Here is a 14,548-nt window from a genome sequence, read left to right on the forward strand (position 1 = left end):
TAGTCAAGTTGTGCCACAAACTTCTCTTCTCCCCAATCCTATTCAATACCTCCTCATTAGTTATATGATCTACCCATCTAATCTTCAGCATTCTTCTGTAGCACCACATTTCGAAAGCTTCTATTCTCTTCTTGTCCAAACTAGTTATCGTCCATGTTTCACTTCCACACATGGCTACGCTCCATACAAATACTTTCAGAAACGACTTCCTGACACTTAAATCTACACTCGATGTCAACAAATTTCTCCTCTTCAGAAACGCTTTCCTTGCCATGGCCAGTCTACATTTTATATCCTCTCTACTTCGACCATCATCAGTTATTTTGCTCCCCAAATAGCAAATCTCCTTTACTACCTTAAGTGTCTCATTTCCTAATCTAATTCTCTCAGCATCACCCGACTTAATTCGACTACATTCCATTAACCTCGTTTTGCTTTTGTGAATGTTCATCTTATATCCTCCTTTCAAGACACTATCCATTTCGTTCAACTGCTCCTTCAAGACCTTTGCTGTCTCTGACAGAATTACAATGTCATCGGCGAACCTCAACGTTTTTATTTCTTCTCCATGGATTTTAATACCTACTCCGAATTTTTCTTTCGTTTTCTTCACTGCTTGCTCAATATACAGATTGAATAACGTCGGGGAGAGGCTACAACCCTGTCTCACTCCCTTCCCAACCACTGCTTCCATTTCATGTCCCTCGACTGCCATATGGTTTCTGTACAAATTGTAAATAGCCTTTAGCTACCTGTATTTTACCCCTGCCTTCTTCAGAATTTGAAAGAGAGTATTCCAGTCAACATTGTCAAAAGCTTTCTCTAAGTCTACAAATGCTAGAAAAGTAGGTTTGCCTTTCTTTAATCTAGCTTCTAAGATAAGTCGTAGGGTTAGGTGTTCAGATATTTCTACGGAATCCAAACTGATCTTCCCCGAGGTCGACTTCTACCAGTTCTCGAACGTACGAATCTCAATTAACACTCAGATAATTTGTATTGAAAGGTCTTTAGTGTTTCACCTCTCTGTGACTCTCTCAAACTGTGTTATTGTGTGTTTTCTAACGAAAATATCAATTAAATGCTGGTCAACTAAGGCATGTGCACGGAAGAACACCTATGTATTTTGGAAATACAGGGTGTTAAGAAAAGATTCATTCAGTTCCCGAAGACTAAATCTTCTACACGAATGAAGATAGACACTTAACGTAAATATTAACGTCTCCATAGGACTACAAAATTTTTACAAGGGGTGTTCAACAAGTAATGGAATACATTTTTTTCTGAAAGGAGGTTGCATTTATTCAGGATTCCAAAACACCGTATTACTCAGTACTCTTGTGGCTACAAAACTCTGTTTTTCAACATAATCTCCGTTCAGTGTGACGGCCTTGCGCTGCCTTACTGCGAAGGCCTGTATGCACGTATGTTTCGGAGTCATGAGCCCATGTTTCGTCGCCTGTGACGATGTTCCTCGCCGCCTAACAGAAGACCATAAAGAGCAACAAAGGACCATCTTCTCGGGACTGCTTCCGCTTTACGAAGCTGACCGTGACGATGTTCGACAGAGAATCGTCACGATCAGCTTCGTAAAGCGCAGTCAGTCCCGAGAAGATGGTCCTTTGTTGCTCTTTATGGTCTTCTGTTCAAAAATGGTTCAAATGGCTTAACTTCTGAGGTCATCAGTCCCCTAGAACTTAGAACTACTTAAACCTAACTAACCTAAGGACATCGCACACATCCATGCCCGAGGCAGGATCCGAACCTGCGACCATAGCGGTCGCGCGGTTCCAGACTGTAGCGCCTAGAACCGCTCGGCCACACCGACCGGCGGTGTTCTGTTAGGCAGCGAGGAACCCAGGGAGCACACACCTTTGAATACCCCAAGGGTAGGACGGGTGTGTCAACACCACCAATAGAGACGTCAAACTGAGCAGCGAGGTGTTTGATTGTGATCCGTCGAACATCTCTAATGAGTGTGTCCGCACGTTCCAACATTGCAGGAGTCACAGCTGAGAGCGGCCGGCCGCCACGGTGGAGATCGGACAGGTCTGAGCGACCCTGTTGCGATGATGACAGACTCGCCACCCAACGACTCACCGTGCTTTTATTCACTGACAGGTCTCTGTCGACATTCTGCAAGCACCTACGAATATCTCCGATGTTCTGGTTTTCCGTCACAGCTCTCTGCTTGGAACGCACCCACGTTACAGACACCATTTTGAAGGCTGCGTATAGCGCCACCACTTATCGGAACTTCACGAAACTACAGCGGCAGAAGTGGGAATATTCTGCGTTGTCCCACGACAAATTTCACATTTCGTCAACCGAAACTGGCCGAGAAGAAAACGTGTTCCATTGCTTATTGAAGACCCCTCGTATATTATAAAGATATATCCGATTTTAATACGCTATATATTTTAACTGCAAACATATACAACCTTGAGGATCAAAGTTTTCGTTTAGTTTCTACAAGTATTCATTATACTCTTTACACTGGACGCACGACAAACATCCAGACGATAGTCAAACATATCCCGTACTTTTGCCAGCATGTTTTTCACCGCTCTTTCTACGCGGCGTCGCAGTTCACCCAAAGTTTTTGAGAGGGTTGCACATAGAGAGTCTCCCACAACACCTTACCCCCTCCCCAGCCGACCCTCTAGGCCAGTGGTGCAATGTGAGACCACAACACCACGCCCCTTATGACATATACCTATGTCGTTCTCTCAACGAAAATCACACTACTCAGTTGTAACTGAATTGTACGTGCTCCAACAGAAAATCTGAAACGACTTTTGCGGTTGTGTTACCGCCATTTCGACCTGACGCACGCCGGCCGCAGTGGCCGAGCGGTTCTAGGCGCTTCAGTCATACCTCGGGCATGGATGTGTGTGATGTCCTTAGGTTAGTTAGGTTTAAGTAGTTCTAAGTTCTAGGGGACCGATGACCTCAGATGTTAAATCCCATAGTGCTCAGAGCTATTTGAACCTGACTCACATCTGATAACGAGCGTTCTGGGGAGGGAGAGGGCGGGGGGGAGGGGGGACGCACTCCTACCAGCCACCACACCAATAGACATCTTATTACTGGTACTACGGAAAACTTTTAGTTTAGTCACGCAAACTAAATCACACCCCGAGTTTCTGACTTCATTCATGTAGAAGATATTGTCTTGTGAAATGAGATGAAACTTTTTTAAATTCCCTGTAGTGCGTTGGACGGCTTTGTTTTTAATGTTCTAAGTTTCCCCGCCGAAAAGGTGATACACTACTGGCAATTACAATTGCTACACCATGAAGAAATGCAGATGATAAACGGGTATTCATTGGACAAATATATTATACTAGAACTGACATGTAATTAAATTTTCACGCAATTTGGGTGCATAGATCCTGAGAAACCAGTACCTAGAACAACCACCTGTGGCCGTAATAACGGCCGGCTGGAGTGGCCGAGCGGTTCTAGGCGCTACAGGCTGGAACTGCGCGACCACTACGGTCGCACGTTCGAATCCTGCCTCGGGCATGGATGTGTGTGATGTCCTTAGGTTAGTTAGGTTTAAGTAGTTCTAAGTTCTAGAGGACTTATGACCTCAGACGTTGAGTCCCATAGTGCTCACAGCCATTTGAACCATTTGAACCGTAATAACGGCCTTGATACGCCTGGGCATCGAGTCAAACAGAGCTTGGATGGCGTGTACAGATACAGCTGCCTATGCAGCTTCAACACGATACCACAGTTCATCAAGAGTAGTGACTGGCGTATTGTGACGAGCCAGTTGCTCGGCCACCATTTACCAGACGTTTTCAATTGGTGAGAGGTCTGGAGAATGTGCTGGCCAGGGCAGCAGACGAACATTTTCTGTATCAAGAAAGGCCCGTACTGGTCCTGCAATATGCGGTCGTGCATTACCCTGCTGAAATGTAGGGTTTCGCAAGTATCGAATGAAGGGTAGAGCCACGGGTCGTAACACATCTGCAATGTAACGTCCACTCTTCAAAGTGCCGTCAGTGCGAACAAGAGGTGGCCGAGACGTGTAACCAATGGCATCCCGTACCATCACGCCGGGTGGTACGCCAGTATGGCGATGACGAATACACGCTTCCAATGTGCGTTCACCGCGATGTCGCCAAACACGGATGCGACCATCACGATGCTGTAAACAGAACCTGGATTCATCCCAAAAAATGACGTTTTGCCATTAGTGCACCCAGGTTCGTCGTGGAGTACACCATCGCAAGCGCTCCTGTCTGTGATGCAGCGTCAAGGGTAACCGCAGCCATGGTCTCCGAGCTGATAGTGGATGCTGCTGCAGACGTAGTCGAACTGTTCGTGCAGATGGTTGTTGTCTTGCAAACGTCCTCATCTGTTGACTCAGGGATCGAGACGTGGCTGCACGATCCGTTACAGCCATGCGGAGAAGATGCCTGTCATCTCGACTGCTAGTGCTACGAGGCCGTTGGGATCCAGCACGGCGTTCCGTATTACCCTCCAGAACCCACCGGTTCCATACTCTGCTAACAGTCATTGGATCTCGACCAACACGAGCAGCAAAGTCGCGATACGATAAACCGCAATCGCGATAGGCTACAATCCGACCATTATCAAAGTCGGAAACGTTATGGTACGCGTCTCTCCTCCTTAGACGAGGCATCACAACAACGTTTCACCAGGCAACGCCGGTCAACTGTTGTTTGTGTATGAGAAATCGGTTGGAAACTTACCTCATGTCAGCACGTTGTAGGTGTCGCCACCGGCGCCAACCTTGTGTGAATGCTCTGAAACGCTAATCATTTGCATATCACAGCATCTTCTTCCTGACGGTTAAATTTAGCGTCTTTAGCGCGTCATCTTCGTGGTGTAGCAATTTTAATGGTCAGTAGTGTAATTGGATCTATAACGGTTCTAATCAATATTCCACTTTCATTTTCCTAAGCACACGACTCGTTCTATCTGTTTATTCCCGGAAAGCAGCACATTACATTCTAATTAGCAGGCAAACACTTTTTCTCGATCGTACTACAGTCTCGCAAACGCTTTAATGATCCACATTCTGCAAAGGAGACCGCGGTTATCTGTAAAAAGTCGGTCATGCGTGATAAATAATCTGCAAATGAAGGCATATTCGTATTAAAAGCTATTGGTTTCATTTCCTGGTCCTTTCAGTCTGTTGCGACCAGTACACGTAAAAAAGCACTTTTGTACTAAGGAAAAAACTCGCCACTGGTGTTTCTTCCTTTGCAATTATTACGTTGAGTTAATTACGTACTCAAGACGAATAACAAATATTCGTCGAAGTGTTCGACCGTGATTGTCATAGTTGATTTCTTTTCGCAGGTATGCTACGGCTCCTGTACTTCTCCTGTTAAGTGTCATCTAGTGTTTTATGTCACCATAGTAGAAGTTACATAATGGTTTTATCGTATATTCCACACCTACATCTACATACACACTCAGCAAGCCACCGTATGGTGCATGGCGGAGGGTACCACGTACCACTACTAGTCATCTCCTTCCTGTTCCACTCGCAAATAGAGCGAGGAAAAAACGACAGACTATGCACCTCTGTACGAGCCCTAATTTCTCTATTCTTATCGTCGTGGTCCTTACCCAAAATGTACCTTTGGCGGCTGTAGAGTCGATCTGCAGTCGGCCTCAGATGCCGGTTCTCTGAATTTCCGCAATGGTGCCTCGCCCAAAGAGCGTCGTCTCCCCTCCAAGGATTCCTGTTTGAGTTCACGAAACATCTCCGTAATCCTTGCGTGCTGATCGAACCTGCTGGTAACAAATCTAGTAACACCTCTCAGAATTTCTTCCTTTGATGTCTTCCTTTAATCCGATCTTGTGGTGACCAGAAACACTCGACCAATACTCAAGAATGGTTCGCACTAGTGTTCTTTGTGGGTGAGCTACACTTTCCCAAAACGAAGGCAAACATTCACCTTCATCCCACTACCGACCTGATGTGCTCCTTCCATTACATATCGCTCTGCAGCGTTAGGAACAGATGTCTAATCGATGTGACTGTCAAGCAGTACACTGCTAATGCCATACTCGAACTTACAAGATTTTTTTTCGTACTCATCCGCATTAGCTTGCACTTTCCTACATTTAGAGCGAATTGCCAGTCATCATACCAACTAGAAATTCTGCGTGGATCCTCCTGCAGTCACTCAACGACCACTCCTTCCCGTACACCACAGTGTCATCAGCAAACAGCCGTAAATTGCTGCTCACCCTCTCCGTCAGATCATTTATGTGTACAGGGTGAATCACGTAAAACGTGCACCGCAAATCTTGAGGAAATGGAAAGTGCTCTTGATGTGTTGTTTTCATAGAATGGATTGGTAGTCAGGGGCTCGTATTGTTATCTAATCAACAGACTGTAATAATAATTAGAAAGTGTATTTTTTGTGCAGACATATAATTTTTAAATGAAACAATGCCTATTGTCATTAACAAACTAAAAGTAGGATAAATTAAAATGTCAGTGGTGTTTGTTGCAGGCGTCTAGTGCGAGTCGCTTACGAGATATCATATTTTGAAAAGTTTCAGCACCTACTCTTGGTTGTTGGGGGTTGGGTTGTTTGGAGGAAGAGACCACACATCGAGGTCATCGGTCTCATGGGATTAGGGAAGGACGGAGAAAGAAGTCGGCCGTGCCCTTTCAGAGGAAACTCTAAAATATTTCTGTTTACTGATGACACTAGCTTGGTAGTAAAGGATGTTGAGTGCAACATTGGCTCGGTTTCAAATAATGCAGTACATGACCTCAGTTCATGGCTTGTAGAAAATAAACTAACAGTAAGACCCAGTTTTTACAGTTTCTAACACACAATTCAACAAAACCTGACGTTTTAATTTCACAGAAAGGGCATATGATTAGTGGAACTGAACAGTTCAAATTTCTTGGTGTTCAGATAGATATTAAGCTGTCGTGGAAAGCCCACGTTCAGGATCTTGTTCAAAGACTTAATGCTGCCATTTTTACTATTCGAACGTTATCAAAAGTGAGTGATACTTCAACACGAAAATTAGTCTACTATGCTTATTTTCATTCGCTTATGTCGTATAGTATTATATTTTGGGGTAACTCTTCCCATTCTACAAGGATATTTTTGGCTCAGAAACGGGCGGTTCGGGCAATAAGTGGTGTGAGTTCACGAACCTCTCTTTTCTACCTCTGTTCACGAGTCTGGGTATTTTGACATTGGCCTCTCAATATGTATATTCCTTATTGTCGTTTCTTGTTACCAATATTAGTTTATTCCTAAGAATGAGCAGCTTTCACTAGGTTAATACTCGGCAGAAATCAAACCTGCATTTGGATTGGACTTCCTTAACTCTTGTGCATAAAGGTGTGCAGTATACTGCTGCATCCGTTTTCAATAAGCTACCACTCGAATTCAAAAATCTTAGCATTAATCCTTGCGCTTTCAAATCGAAACTCAAGAGTTTCCTCATGGGTCACTGCTTCTATTCTGTCGAGGAGTTCCTTGAAAAATTAAGCTGATTCTTATTGTATTGCTGATAACGTTTACTTAAACTTATGGACTGACTTTTTTCAGGTTCACGAACATTTGTTTTTATCTGTTATTACTTTTATGTTGTAATTTCATGTACTGACACGTTCCATGACCTTAGAGATTTGCTCCTCAAATTGGTCCTACGGAACTTGACGTGTAAATAAATAAATAAGAAACCATCCCGGCATTTGCCTGGAGCGATTTAGGGAAATCACAGAAAACCTAAATCAGGATGGCCAGACGCGGGATTGAACCGCCTTCCTCCCGAATGCGAATCCAGTGTGCGAACCACTGCGGCACCTCGCTCGGTGCTCACTTGGTTGTACCATTCATCCTGCGTAATTGCTAGGTACGATGTTTTTATGTGTGCTTGCGGTACACTTGTGTGTTCCCTGAGTGCATGGCGACTTTCCAGTCAGTGTGTGTCAGTCTAAGCTCTGAGCACTATGGGACTATGGGACTTAACACCTATGGTCATCAGTTCCAGTCTGAGCAGACGATGGCGTTTACCAACGGAGAAAAACCGACATGCTCGTGGTGTATGGAGAGTGTAGGAAGAATGCAATTCGTTCTTGTACAATGTAAGCGGTAAGACATGCCAGTAGACGTCGAACATCTCTTCACCCAGTTACGTGAAAGTGTTAGTGTAACACCTGTACATCGTAACAGAAGGAAACAAGTGACGACAGAAGAGGGGGAAATTAATGTTCTTGCTGTTGTTACAGTTGACCCGCACGTTAGTTCCCGCGCAATCGCACTAAACTGTGGCTTAAGTCAGGCAAATGTCCTACGTATTCTCCATCGACATAGGTTTCATCCGTATCACATTTCTGTCCATCAAGAGCTACGTGGAAACGATTACGAGAATCGTGTTGACCTCTGTACATGGACATTCAGACAGGATACTCCATATGTGTCATGTATCTTGTTTAATGATTCACCAGTCGTGGTCAGGAAAACCCTCGAAACATGCACTATTGACCCGTCGACAATTCCCGTTGACCTCGTCAGGTGGAACGTCATCGTCCATGGAGTGTAAGTTTGTGGTGAGAGATGGCGAACTATTAGTTCACAGGCCCGTTTTTCATAGACGGAACACTGAACGCTCACAGGTATCGCAGCCTCCTAACAATGTATCTTCTACGGATGCTAAAGATGTTAGTCTGCAGATCAGGAGGAACCTGCGATAGCAATATGATGGTTGGCAGCCCATAATGCTCGAAGTACAAATTTTAGTTGATATCTGCAGCTTCCAACATTATCGTAGATAAAGATGTGACTTAAATGTCTCGGGTAAACTTTAATTATAAAAAGGATTTTACTTGTAAGGAGAAACAAACCGAAGCATTCCGTTGACGCTGCTCGGCGCCTGAAAGATATGAGAAGCAGCATCTGTTTTGGGCTGAGTCCAGTTACACTTCAAGAAAGCGAAACTGCAAATATCTGTCAAAATGCCAGACGAAATGCGCCCGACGAGTTGTTGTCGTATGTCGATCCTTCTGATTGGAGGTTTGAGGGACTTCGGCTGTTCACTTATGTAATAAAATGGAACACCTACAGCCATCCTTACGATGTTATTTATTATACGGCTACCAGTTTCTGTGCTTCAGTACACCAACTTCAGGCCTTAACTAACGCTGATGGGGATAACTCCAATAGTACGCACGATTCTGTCAGTGAACAACATCTATGAATTGATTTTCGCAGACTATCTGTAACAACGATGTTGTGTCTCCAACCATCAACTACCAACGGTTTAGTAGTTAATGGTTGGAGACACAGCATCGTTGTTACAGGTTGTCGGTGAAAACCAGTTCATAAATGTTGGCCACTGATGGAATCGTGTATACGATTGGAGTTAACCCCCCCTTAGCGTCAGTTAAGAGCTGTAGATGTTCCATTTTATTACAGAAGCTATTCTGTCTCAAGGAAACTTGTTTTATTCTAACTCCGATTGTTTTCAAGACTTCTGCAGCGAACCGATGTTAAGGACAATAGCCTGTAAGTATGCGGTTCCGTTCTTTTACCTTTCTCATATACAGCAGTCACCTGTGCTTTTTTCCAGTCGCTAGGGACTTCGCACAGGGCGAAAGATTCGCGATAAATGCAATCTAAGTAAGTGGTCAATGCTGCAGACTACTCTCTGGAAAAACGAATTGGGATTCTGTTTGGACCGGGCGACTTATTTGTTTTCAACTCTTTCAGTTTTTCGCTACCCCAGGGATGCCTGTTTCTGTGTCCTCCATGCAGGAGTCTGAGCGACAGTCAAACGAAAATATGTTTGTTTGACCCTCAGGCGTGAATGACTTCTTAAATGTGAAATTTAAAACTTCGCCTTTCCTTCGCTGGCTTCTGTTGCCACCCAAGATGGTCGACGAGTGACTGCATAGAAACCTGCGACGCGATTAGTGATTTTACGTACGACCAGAATTTTCTCGTGTTCTCGGCAAGATCTCTCGCTATGGTATGACGGTGAAAGTTCTTGCATAGTTCGCGCATTGATCTTCCTACGGACGCACGAATTTCTACTAACGTCTGCCTGCCGACATTTGCACGTTCTTTTTTGAACCGAGAATGCAACAGTCTCTTTTCACATCATTTTCCGAATTTGATTGTTAAACCACGGATGGTCTTCATCGTTCTTAATCCACTTACTCGGCACTTACTCTTCATAACGCGTTTTACACTCAGTTTAAACTTCGCCCATAATTGCTCTACGTTCGTCATATTGGACCAACATCAGGTACATTCAATGTCTAAGTGAGATGTTAAGAACTGCTTACCGGAGTTTTCTAGCATAAATACTCTTCTAGCCTTTATAATGAATTTATTGACTTCAGTAACGATTGCAACCATGATGGCATCATGATCATTAATCCCTGTCCCTGTATTCACTTTCGATAAGGTTAGACATGTTTAATACAAAGTCTGAAATATTTACGTTGCGTATGGGTGTTGTCTAACTAATTGTTCAACGCAGTTTTCGGAAAAGTGTTCAAAAATACTTCACAGCACTGTCTGTCTGTTCAACCTGCAGTGAACCCATAGATGTCCTCGGTTGACCACGGTTAGATATCCGTTGTCCACTAATACTGAGGAGGCCCTCATACGTCAGTCCTTTGTTCGTGAACGAGTTTCCATATGACGAAGTCCACATGTCACTCGATACTGCCATAACGTAAATGTTTGCGTACATACTTTTGAAAATTGCAGGTAACATGGAACGTGCGATCATTTAATTATTCTCTTAGACGTGTATGTTTGAGATGAATTTGAGAAACATACTAAAAACGGCTCCCCGTCCGTTACATAAGTATCGAAAGCTATAAACTAAGCCCTAACCACCAGGGATAGGTGCTTTTAATGCGCTGTGCCCAAATCCACCCGTGTTGTTGATTGTTGGATAAGTGCGAACCGACACAGAAACGTTAAATTTCAGTGGCATTAAATTGCAGAAGCGCCTTTGTTCGTTGTAATCTTCGAGCACTAGAGGCAGAGGATCAATACAGTTCTGATGATAAGCGCTGTTAAGTCAGGTTATTACGGCGGTATTCGACTCCGCTGGTTTACCGTTAGGCAAAAATAGCCTGCGTTCTATCCGAACAACAGTGTGTTCACGCTGTACTTTTTAAAGTGGATTGATAGGTTTTTTCCTTTCCATGCGTCAATGTATTAAATGTGGCTAAAGGAAAAAGTCGTTGTAAGAATTGTTTAATCTTGAAAATAAGCTTGTCCTTTCGATATTCTCATTCGGAGCTTATGGCAGAGCATGCTAAAACTAACAGCCTTAAGTCTTGATACAGTCTTAGTGATCGCAGTAACCACTTACTTCTACTAGTCTCAAAACAGCACGGCCTCATTTAATTCGTCAGTAAACTTGTATCTGATATCCGCGCGATATTGCACGGCAGTGTAGATTAATACGGAGTGTGAATATGATTTACATTTCAATTAAGTTGTTCTCAGAAGCGTATAATGTACATTTTACGAGAGCTTACGTATTACAATAACAGATGAAGTCAGTTGATTCTCTCTGCCAAGTTAGAACCGTCACATGGTGCAGAGTCGTGGAGAACTGGCTTGCACATACTATAAGCGCGAGAGTGTGCCATGAAACATTTTTATAACGACAACGTTTCCGGTTTATTGCTCAAACTGCTTCAAGCGTTGAGCCATGGTCATTAAACCGCTATAAATCCTATAAATTACCTATGAACCTGAGTACCCTAAAGTTCTCAGCATCCCTAGTAACTGAGTCGTATGGTGCCAATGAGCTATAATGCAGTGCGCATAAGACAAGTTCAAAGATAAAAGGATTTTCCATTTGTCTGAATGAATGTTGGAACTAAAATGTTGCTGTTTTGCTTAAGACATAGAATACTTAGACTAAACTGATAACTGCAGTTACTTTTTTGTTGTCTGTTATAACTTGCTTTTGTAGACAGCTCTTCATTATCACGTAGTAAAAGCTATTTTTTATTCTTTAATAAAGCTCCTCAGTAAGAGTCTATGTCTTAAGTCGTTGATAGATGTATGAAATGTGCGAATTATATAATTATTTTTACTTATAACACCAGCGCGCAATAAATTTATAACTTACTCCAATTCTTAGGATATGGAAACGACTCTGTTATTGGTTTTGCAGCTAAAATAAAAATATTATACATTTCATACTTGCAAGTCGTACTTTATGCCCCTATCTTAGAGCATACAGGTGGGTGGAATCCATGTTAACATCTCGTTGTTATGACCCCAAGTGTGATATACTGTTGATTTTTTTTTTTATTTTTTCGGAAATTTAGAAAGACTGAATGTAGCTGTTCACTTGCTCTACGAAGTACAACATACCATAAATAGTTTGCAGATCTTTTAGGCCGGGCTTCTACTTCGCAGTGGAAACTGAATTTGCCTTCACGCAAACTGCTTGCTCAAGTAAAATGCTACAAAGCTTGTGATATTTTGCCTGCAAAAGATATTGTGCTAGTTTGTGTGTTGAAGAAGTTAGTCACGTGCGTTTCACCGCCGGCAGAATATCATTTCGTGTGGTCAGACGGCGAAATGAACGAACAGACCGAACAGCAGGCGAAGAGAACAACGGATGGTGCAACAGTTAGAGCAAGGACGGCAATTCTGTATTAATCCGTTAGTCTAATGAACGACTGTATGTCCTTATTTAATTCTAGTCTGCTTCTGTTTACTTAGTGACTTAAGAGCGTGTTGCATATGCATGCACTGAGAAACGTGAAATTATTCCTTGCGTAATGGTACAGTTTGCGCGAGCCAACTGCAAGATCGCGAGGATTCATTTGCCATCGTAAATTGCTCGATTTAATCCGATTCTACATTTATTCTAAAACTTGATTTTTGGTGCCAAGATAGTTTACAACTAACGAAATTGCCTCGTAAATTCTCAGCAGCAAATCCCCATGCACTTATCCCTGCCTCCCACCCTTCCCCCAGCCACGACTCCTTCTTTTATCATGAACAAGTTTGTCTTCCCGATTACTGTGTCAAACCGAAACATCATAAACGATATCACAGAGAAACACAAACTAAATTATTGTAAGCTACGTTCCTTAGATTCGGTATTATAAAGTACCTGAGGCACCGTTCTCAGTAAATTTGGTTTAATGCGTGCTACATTGTCTGTTGCACTAACCATCAACAGCGTATTGGCTCACAACAATATTGAAATGGTCCAGCTGCGATCGGCCGGGTCCTTTGGGCTCGTAAATAAAGTCCAGCATGGCTTGTGGTTTAGCCTGGTAATCCCAGTGAACTGTATTTAGCACGCGGAATTGCGACGATAAATTTCTCTACACCGAAATTCTGACTGCAGATGTCTCGCTTTTTTGCAAGTAATTATTCTGCCAAAGAATGTTTGCAATTTCGCCACTCCATTCGTTTCGAGAAGCATTTTTTTGCAACAGCTACGGTTCGATTAAACTAATATCCATGTTCTCGTATTCTTCGTAAAACTTACTGCTTCGTGTTAGTTAAAAGTGATTCCATAACTCAGAATTTTGCGTAATAAGCTTGTACATACAGGGTGGTTATAATTAAACTTGAACTGCTTGAGAGAGCAGCCATGAAAAACGAATGATCGTAGGACAATAATACTTCACAGAAACATTTGTCGTATGGACATCAGTGATTGAAAGAAACGTTTTAATTTGGACATGAGGGTGTAAAATTTGTTAATTGAGCACTAAGTTTACGTTCCAGGTTACAGAAGTTGCTCAATGTGACGACCATATGCATTCACGAGTAATTTGAAGCTTGTATGGATACCATTGTTTTCTCAATTTTCGCAGCACTTTTCGAACTGTGGACCGTGGAATATTCAGTTGTCGTGTAACGGCCCATGCACTGCTTGAAGATCGCACATCGCGTCCAGCATTCTCACAAGGGAACCTCCCCATCGCACCCCCTTCAGATTTAGTTATAAGTTGGCACAGTGGATAGGCCTTGAGAAACTGAACACATATCAATCGAGAAAACAGGAAGAAGTTCTATGGAACTATGAAAAAAATTTATAAAATATACAAACTGAGCACTCCATGCGCAACATAAGCAATATTCAGGAGAACCTGAGCTCAGCAGCGTCGTGGTCCTGTGGTTAGCGTGAGTGGCTGCGAAGCGAGATGTCCTTGGTTCAAGTCTTCCCCCGAGTGAACATTTTACTTTCTTTATTTTCGCAAAGTTATGATCTGTCCATTCGTTCATTAACGTCTCTGTTCACTGTAATAAGTTTAGTGTATGTGTTTTCCGACGGCACCGCAAAACCGTGCGATTAGTAGACGAAAGGACGTGCCTCTCCAATGGGAACCGAAAACATTTGATCGCAAGGTCATAGGTCAACCGATTCCTCCACAGGTGCATCCGTGCGTCGCTGCGGTCCGGTCCCAGGTCGACGGGCACGTGCACCTTCCGCCGACCTCTGGCGACAACATCGATGTACTGTGGAGACCTCACGCCCCACGTGTTGAGCAATTCGGCGGTACGTCCACCCGGCCTCCCGC

The 14,548-nt window shown here is 43.3% G+C and overlaps 1 protein-coding gene across 1 annotated transcript in view; it reads left to right on the forward strand.

Moving 5' to 3' along the window:
• LOC126183924 (dystrophin-like) overlaps positions 1–14,548 on the forward strand; it is a gene marked incomplete at its 5' end in the record, with an annotated part of 303,215 nt that overhangs the window by 10,714 nt on the left and 277,953 nt on the right. The window lies entirely within an intron of this gene.

The sequence above is a fragment of the Schistocerca cancellata genome, chromosome 4, assembly GCF_023864275.1.
Source record: "Schistocerca cancellata isolate TAMUIC-IGC-003103 chromosome 4, iqSchCanc2.1, whole genome shotgun sequence".
Lineage (NCBI taxonomy): Eukaryota > Metazoa > Arthropoda > Insecta > Orthoptera > Acrididae > Schistocerca > Schistocerca cancellata.